This window comes from Larimichthys crocea, chromosome XVI (assembly GCF_000972845.2).
Source record: "Larimichthys crocea isolate SSNF chromosome XVI, L_crocea_2.0, whole genome shotgun sequence".
NCBI lineage: Eukaryota > Metazoa > Chordata > Actinopteri > Sciaenidae > Larimichthys > Larimichthys crocea.
In genome coordinates, this window is record NC_040026.1 from 4,991,061 (window position 1) to 5,000,058 (window position 8,998).

The following is an 8,998-nucleotide window of genomic DNA, read 5'->3' on the forward strand; positions in this document are numbered from 1 at the left end:
GGAAGGAAAAGATTTCTTCTGCTCTTCACTGTGGTGCTCCAGCAGACACCTACCTTCATGCAGCTCTGTGTTTATAAAGCCAGCCGCAGTGACATCAATACGGTAAGGTTTGGACAGGATAAAACCCTAAAACTGCAGCCAGAGAAAAACCACAGGATCCAGCAAAGGCCATACCATACATTGTGTATGACCACAGATAAAACATGTGTCACTGTGGACTGACCAAAAATAAACGTAAACATAAACATGTTTACAGAAAGTAAGATGAACTAACATGCTAATGTTAACATGCTAATGTTAATTGCTAGCACGTCAGCGTTAACATGCTAATGTTAACATGCTAATGCTATTCATTAATTGCTAATTGCTAGTGCGTCAGCGCATCAGTGCTAACATGCTAATGTTAACATGCTAATGTCAATATGCTAATTGTAATTAATAATCTAACATGCTAATGTTAACATGCTAAAGTTAATTGCTAGCGTGTCAGCGCATCAGCGCTAACATGCTAATGTTAACATGGTAATATCAACATGTTAATGCTACATACTATTGGTAATTGCTAGCACGTCAGCGTAACATGCTAATGTTAACATGCTAATGTTAACATGTTAATGCTATGCTAATGTTAATTGCTAGCACATCAGCGCTAACTGTGAATGTTAACATGCAAATGTTAACATGCTAATGTTAACATGCTAATGTTAACAGCTAAAGCTAACATGCTAAAGTTAATTGCTAGCGCATCAGCACTAACATGCTAATGGTAACATGCTAATGTTAACATGTAGTATGTTAATTGCTAGCACTCAACGTTACATGCTAGCTAACATGCTAATGTTAACATGCAAATGCTAACATGTAATGTTAACATGCTAAAGCTAACATGCTAAAGTTAATTGCTAGCGCATCAGCACTAACATGCTAATGTTAACATGATAAAGCTAACATGCTAAAGTTTAATTGCTAGCGCATCAGCACTAACATGTTAATGCTTAACATGCTAATGTTAACATGTTAATTGCTAGCACGTCAGCGCTAGCTGCTCCTGTGTCTAAATAAACATGTAAAATGACTGAGGTGTGCTTTTTGAATACAGACCCTCGGCACAACCCACCCATCACTTAAAATTTCTGCGGGATTTTTTTAGTACTGAATTTGCTGAGCAGTGTCAGTAATATGTAGGGGCGATGGGGCCAGATCAGGCACACTCAAAATTTCTTTAGAAATTTTCTAGTTCTATTTATAACTGCATTTAATTAGCTGTCTTTATTTATTCCTAATACAGATCAACAAAATGTATGCAAGATACTGGGGATCCACAGAAGCCTTTGCTCTCCCTACCTCCCAGACGAATGGACTGGTGGAGAGAGGATGAACAGGACCATCCAGAGGTATGTCTCCTATACATGTAATAGTATTCGCTTTGAAATATTGTTTGTTATAAAATGAACAGTATTATAACTTAAAACTTTAGAGTGCCCTATAATTTTACCTTTTTTCTAGGCACTGTCAAAATTAGTACAGGAGGGGCCAGATGAGTGGGATCAACATTGGACGCAGTCATGTTTGGACTGAGAACCAAGTGTCAATAACAACAAATTCTCACCTTTTTTTTTTATGTTTGGGGAGAGAGGCGAGGGTACCGTCTGAAATTCCGAGGAATACAGATGAGTTGCACTTTGTACTTTGAGTAAACAGACACACTTAGAAATAGTCCATAATGTAATAATAATGTCACAATAGCGTAATGTAACATTAGAATCATATGTATTAGTGTTTTAATTTAATTTGATTATAATTTCAAAGGTGGACCGTGTGTTGACAGAGAACCTGTCTGTTGAGGAGCTTACGAGGACGTTCTCAAATTAGATAGTGCTCTCCAGAGGGCTATTATCACAACATCGCGGCCAACCTCACAAAAAAAGAAAACAAAACCTGCTACGGACTTTCAGGTGGGAATGAAGGTTATGAGGCAGAATGTGCGAAGCCAACAGAGGAAAGGGGTAAATTGGACCCCACTTACCTTGGGCCCTATACAATTTGGCCATTGTCACTGCCATGCTTTATTCCACCATCAAAAGTGGTTGGAACCATTAAGAAATGTTCATACTTTAGTTCTATCAAAACTGTAATGACTTTGATGCAGTCGACATTTTGAATGTTTACTTTATCAGAGGACGTAAGGATTGGTTGGACCAATTTATACTGCATATGTAGAAAATATGTATTTTTATTTTAGATGATTTATGAGACACATAGGCTCAGTCCTTCCAGATGGGCATGTGACAGAGTGACTCACCCAATTCAACAGGATGTAACATCCTGTGGGGCCTATGCATTGAAGGTACATAGCATGATTAAGATAATGTTAGGACTGGAATGAAAGTAATTGTGTTTCTCCAGCAGCATGTACAACCTTGTATAATCAAATAACAAATTTTGTACACTGCTACCAACACTGCATGTAATAAAGGTAAGAATAAACATAATGAATGATACAGTACATTATACTGTTGATTTAATGGTCTAAAACTAGCTGAAATTCCAAATGTTGACACGCTGTAACATGATATCATGTGGGCTATAAATGCAATTAAAAACTACAGAATAGTGCAATGCCCTTTTTGGTCAAAGTTGAAGTACAGCTAAGAGTATTACTCAAAGTCTGAATATTTGATATGTCTGCAAAGGAAGAGGTGAGAATATAAACTAGTTAAGAGTGTTCTGGCATGACATGTTTACTTGCATTGGGTAACTTAATTAACTTTAATTAAACAAAAACTGATGCTACAGTTAATTTTGCCATTGGGTGTTCAATAACTTTCAAACACTTCTCGTAAGGTTACTGTCATTATCATAATGAATTATTCTTACACCTCTTACTCACAGTGCAGAGTGCATCATGGGTGGATTCCCTTTGGAGTTTGACAATCCACATCTGGTGTAAACCATAGGAGAGCACATTGCTGTCTCTCTTCTTGAGAATACAGGTGTTTTTTTTCTTCCTTTTTATAATAATGAATATAATAGGCTATCATTTACTCTGACAAACATAGCTCATAGTTAAGGAGAATATTGTTGTACCTGTTTTGCCAGATGACTTGAGTGACCTGTGCCATTTCTGTGGGGAGCAGCAAGGGGACACTCTTTGGGTAACGTTTATGATATATTTTTCTTTCTGATTTGTTATGTTAGGTTTTTGTTCATAATGATTAACATTTAATTTTTTTTTGATTTCCTGTCAAATTCAGATGGATGTGTCATCGCCCCAGGTGGTCCCATAAAAGCTGTGTAAAGTACCCACAGAAATATTTGTGCAGCATGCAAGTAGCAACTGCAGCTGCTATTGGTATATAAGTTTGGGTGCAGTGCCGTATGTATGTATGTAGACGGGTACTTACGCATGAACAAATAATGTAGGTATCTATGTGTTTGTGTATGTATATATATAGATTAATAAAAGTTTTTCTGAATTCCAAGTTTTCCTGTGAGCTCTAGTGTTTTATTTATGAAGTTTATGAATGAGATCAAGTCATTTTAGACAGAAAACACCTTTGAGTAACTATACTATGCCTTCAATCAGTTTTTGACAAGTGAAACTGATTGAAACACTGCAAACACATCCAAAATGGGAAGCAAATACTATGAAAGGCCCCAGATCAGACAAAAGACAATGCAGTCACGCGGATCGTTGCAAAAGTTCTCTCTCTCTCTCTCTCCTCTCTCTCTCTCTCTCTCTCTCTCTCTCTATCTCTATCTCTCTCTGTCTCTCTCCATCTCTCCATCTGTGGACATGTCTCATTAGCATGTTACTAACACAACTTCCCCGGAGTTTCTGTGCTCTGTCGTCCAGCAGGTTCTCGTGGATCGTGGGCTGCTGCGTGATCCTACAGACGCCCCCTACGCTATTATTACTGTCATTATACTACCATATCTTACTGTGGATCATTTTTATCATTCATTAATTCATTGTCATTTTTCAGTCATTGTAGTACAATATGTTGTGTTATTGTCCTGTACACGTGACATCCATTGCACGTCTGTCCGTCCTGGGAGAGGGATCCCTCCTCTGTGGCTCTTCCTGAGGTTTCTTCCACATTTTTTCCCTGTTAAGGTTTTTTGTGGGCAAGTTTTTCCTCACTGGAACGAGGGTCTAAGGACAGAGGGTGTCACTCCTGTATCAGAGTAAAGCTCAGAGGAAAATGGACTTTGTGACTTTGGGCTATACAAATAAAATTGATTTGATTTGATTTGATATCTTTATTGAAAACGCACCAATAGACTAAGTCATCAGACATACCAAGCACAGAGACATGTCCATGACGTAATTGCCGTTACGTGATAAACGTTAAACTTTCCAAGCTATAATTAGGCCTACGTTATAACTTATAACGCAGTTGTGTGTATCTGCATATTATGACCGTTTAATCCAGAGAAAAGCAGACGGTGCGCGCTACCGCTCAACAGGCTGCTGTGCGCGCTCCCGCGGCCAGAAGTCAGATTCTGGCAGGCAATCACTTTTTGGCACGACACCTGTCCTGGGGGGGATGCTCGTCAGGTGGGTGGCTGTAATGTGATCAAATTATTCGTGTAGCTTGCTAGTGTGGCTGTAAAACATCAGTGTTACGTGTCGACCCTGGGCCAGACAGGTACTAAATTCCCGGGCCACTTTTTTTTTTTTCCCCAGTCCCAGTCCACCCCTGTTTATGGATGTGGGGATGGATCCGAAAACCAACATGCTGAGTCAGGAACCAAGCAGGTAAAACAAGCGCTAGAACACAGCGGACACTAGGTGGCACCATCACACCGCTGCTCCAACCAGCTGCTGCTGCTGCTGCAAGTATATATATACATAGACATATATACATAGACATATATACCATAGACGCCGCATTGAACGGTTGGTCGTTGGTCGCGATACGTCAAACGGTCCGCCAATTGATGTGGCAGATCTGCCCTTAAACTAATACAAGAAATGGACTAAACGTCATAAAGCGCCTTGTCTACAAGTTCTTTAAGTTAATGCCTCTTATACCCCTTCACACACACACGAATATATCTTGGAAACAGAACAGGGCACCAGAAAACAACGTAGTAACGTGTAAAGTGATATTATAAATGTTTCTCCCGGATGTACGCAACCACCAAACAACGTATGTATTTTTATAATCTGAGTGTTTACAGCTACTAAGGTGTTAACACTGTACTGTGATGATAAATATGAAATATTTAATTTAACATTTAAAATCTGTGTCTATAATAACCAGATTCCTGAAATGTAGATTATGACAGGAGGGTTGTTTCTGAATAAAGAGGCAATAACGGTACTTAAACGTGAACATAGATACATAGCATATAGTACACCACACACACACACATATAGAAATGTGTGTGTGTGTGTGTGTGGGTAATGTGGTGGTAATACTTACTTATTTAATATATATATTATATATATATATATATATATATATATATATATACTGTAATATTGTCGTTAATCAAGCCCAGATTACTGTTGATAATAACAGTGGAGGACATCAGCAGAGGGCCTCACGTAAAGGGAACAGATTATTGGATGCATAAATGGAAGGCATTTCTTGAAATTCCAAGCATTGGCATTGCACGCTTAACATGATTCCTAAGCCTATAAATATGAAAGAATTCCTCCTATGAAAACTGAAATTTATAGATCCAGGTAGATCAGAAGCGACCGTTTCTGTTCTCCTCTCAATTTCATCCAGCCCTCTCTCAGCCCCTCACCCTCTGAGTTTCCCTATCCTGTCCACGGCATCGCTCTCCCTCACACCCAGACAATCAGCTTCATCTTCCACCATCTACTGTATTGTCCTTGGGTCTAAACTAGCGCATAAGGATCAGCACTACAGTAGAATTTGCGTAATTCCGGGGGGGCATTTGACGGTGAGTGTTGTCGAGTCTGTGTGGTCTATTACTGTGAGGCCCAGACGGCATGCTATACTTACAGGCAATACAGGAGAGAGAAATCACTTGCATACAGCAGGGCAGGACTGTGGAGGATGCCTAATAAGCTTTCTCTGCAATCGTTTCAGAGTTACGGAGAAGACTGGTCCCTGGGACAAAATATGTACCAGGAAGATGGAGAACAGTAGTGCGTATAGGACTTTCATCCTGGGATGGTTAGTTAATAACAATTACCTTGCCTCAAGCATGCTGCATCCTCTCATACGTGAATAATAATACAAACATGATAATAATAATAATAATACACGAAACATAATAATACATGATAATAAATACACGACCTGTGCCCGATGTGTTTCAACTCATCTAAAGCCATAGGAATGAATTAAAAAATGTACAAAAAAAAGAAGGAAAAAGTAAAATGAGGTGGTGAGATATTTATTTTTTAAAATATTAAAACTGAGGGTAAAATCAGAATCACGCTCACACTTACTCTTCAAAATTACAAACACCATAAAGAGATAAGGAGGCCAAACAAAAACATCAGAAACAGAAAATAGCTGCGCACAAACAATCAATAAAATAAGATTTACTGCTGTACATGTTTTATTTTCAAGATATTAGGTGCTGAAGTTATTGCCTTGCCTGTGGATCTTATTAATTCAGTGATAGAAACATATAGTGGAAGTTGTGGAAACAATAAAATCAGAAAGTATCGTTGAGCGCATTTTAACGGGTGCGTCAGTATATCCATGGAAATAGAACATCACGGGCAGACGAGGTCATAGATAAGGCCCTGACCGTTGCACGTTCTAAATTTGCCGTGAACTTGACCCAGGCGACCTGCGGCAAAAACGGACCGCTGGAAACCTGTACGGAACAACCAGAGGAGAAGAGGAGAAGAGAAGGAAATAAGAGGAGAAGAAAGAGAATAAGTGAGGCGAAGGAGAAGGAAATGAGACGAGAGGAGGAAAAAAGGAGGATAAAAAAGGAGGAGAAAAAGGAGGAGAAGGAGAAGGAGTTTTTTCAAGCTTTAAGTTACAGTTGGCAGTAGAAGAAGGAGAGGAGAGAAGAAAAGAAGGGGGAAAGAAGAAGGAGAAGCACAAAAGGAGTCAGAAGAAAAAGGATGAGGATAAGGAGAAAAAGGCCGAAGGAAGAGAAAACACCTGCGGGAAAATTGCCTGCTGCCGGACGCCCCCCTCTCCTCCCGCCCCCGTAGACCTGCCCTGCGCTGAACCTAAGCCTGTGCCGGACCTGCTGAAGCTGACTATGGGATAATTTTGTCTCAGAAATATTTTAATGTGTAACAATATGAATGTGTAACATATTCATACATTGATAAATATCCAAATACAAAAAGCAAATTAAAATGTACTACAAATAAATAACGAATTGTCTAAATAATGTGGATTTGCAATAATTTCGAGATTTTGAAAAGTAATGTCCTTGACTGTGGGTGTGGAGTAGCATTTGTGGATCATTTTTTGCTTTCCCCGATGACCGTAATTTTGAGACATTCCTACCGCTACACCACCACGATTCACAAATAAATGCCACCAGATGTTTGAAGACACAAATAGCGGTACAACCCTTCACCGAACATCCAGCAGATGGCAGGTTTGTGGCAGACACGCCATGTTTGGACAGAGGATAAAAGGGCGTTTTGCCCGGGTCACAGATGGTTCTAAATCTGGAGTGATTCAATGAATATGATAGAACCGGTGATCAAGCGGCATCTACTGTAAGTAGTAATTATTTTTTGCATTAATTTTACTCAATTCCAGTACGAGTAGATCAGAAAAAATCATTAAACGCAATGAGTGTTTTTTGGTTAGCAACTGCTAAGCTAAGTTAACTTTTAAATAGCAGGACAGGTTAATTTAGCTAGCAAGGAACTCTGCTATGATCTCCCTTCGTGTGCCAATGACCATAGCTCTGCCAACAAACACCGACCGCCGTGTTTCTGAATGTCTCCTAGAGTTCAATAAACCGACCTCCCGCCCGTTTGCCATTGTTAACCTGAAAGCGGTAAACTATAGTGGCAAATCTATTATTTGTTTTATGGTTAGCTTGTGTTGTGGTGATGTCAAACCACCCCGAATTCTGTACTGATGTAGAGCAGAGAGATATTGAGTTTAAAGAAGACAAGACAAGTACTCAGTTTCACCTGTTTGCAAGAGGAGAACCAGCTTGACAGACTCTCAGTCCGTCACCAACACCCCTGAGTTCTGAGCTCTCTCATGGCTCCACTAGTTATTAAAATCAAACAAGCTGGTTCATATTTGTTTATTAGCTTCATACAGGGTGTCTGCTGGACCTCAGATGCCTGTAACAGAGACAGACAGGGCAGCCGTTGTCCGTGGGTACACTCTGTGCCTAGAATTCAGATGCCTTGTAACGTTTCTAGTGTGCTCACACATCCCAGGCGTGGGATTGCACTCAGACACAATGTAATCTGCACAAAACACTCGGCTGGTTACAACATTCTTAAAAGCAATAGTTCAACATAATCACACAGTTTTATATTCTTAATGGATTATTAGGCATCTTCGAAATAATATAATACACATAGTAAGATGTTCTGTGTCGGATTTCAGTTCTAACCAAGGGGAGTCTCCTATTCGCCTGCTTACTGCTCGTCTCTCTCTCTGTGTGTAGGCCTTGAACCTGCACTCCTGCAAACACTTATCTATTTAGACCACACACTCAAAAGCAATATACCTCTGGTGACCTTATACTATTACCCAGATCCATTTAACACACATTTATTATAAGTCAAACATGATTAACTTCCACAATTCCCTCCCCTTTTGATCTTTACTAAAAGATCAACTTTTTGTTTTGGAAAACGTTCGTTCCCCCGTTTGAATCTCTCCAAGAGATCAAGTTTACATGGTGGTTTTCCTGGATCTAACATTTTACTGTGTGTCCCCCCTTTTTGCTGGAGATCTACAATTTTTTGGGATGGGGAGCTCACAGTAATCCAGAGGATTAGAAGACACAATTACAAATAGAGATAACAAGCAAAACCACTACTAATGGGGAGGAAATGTGT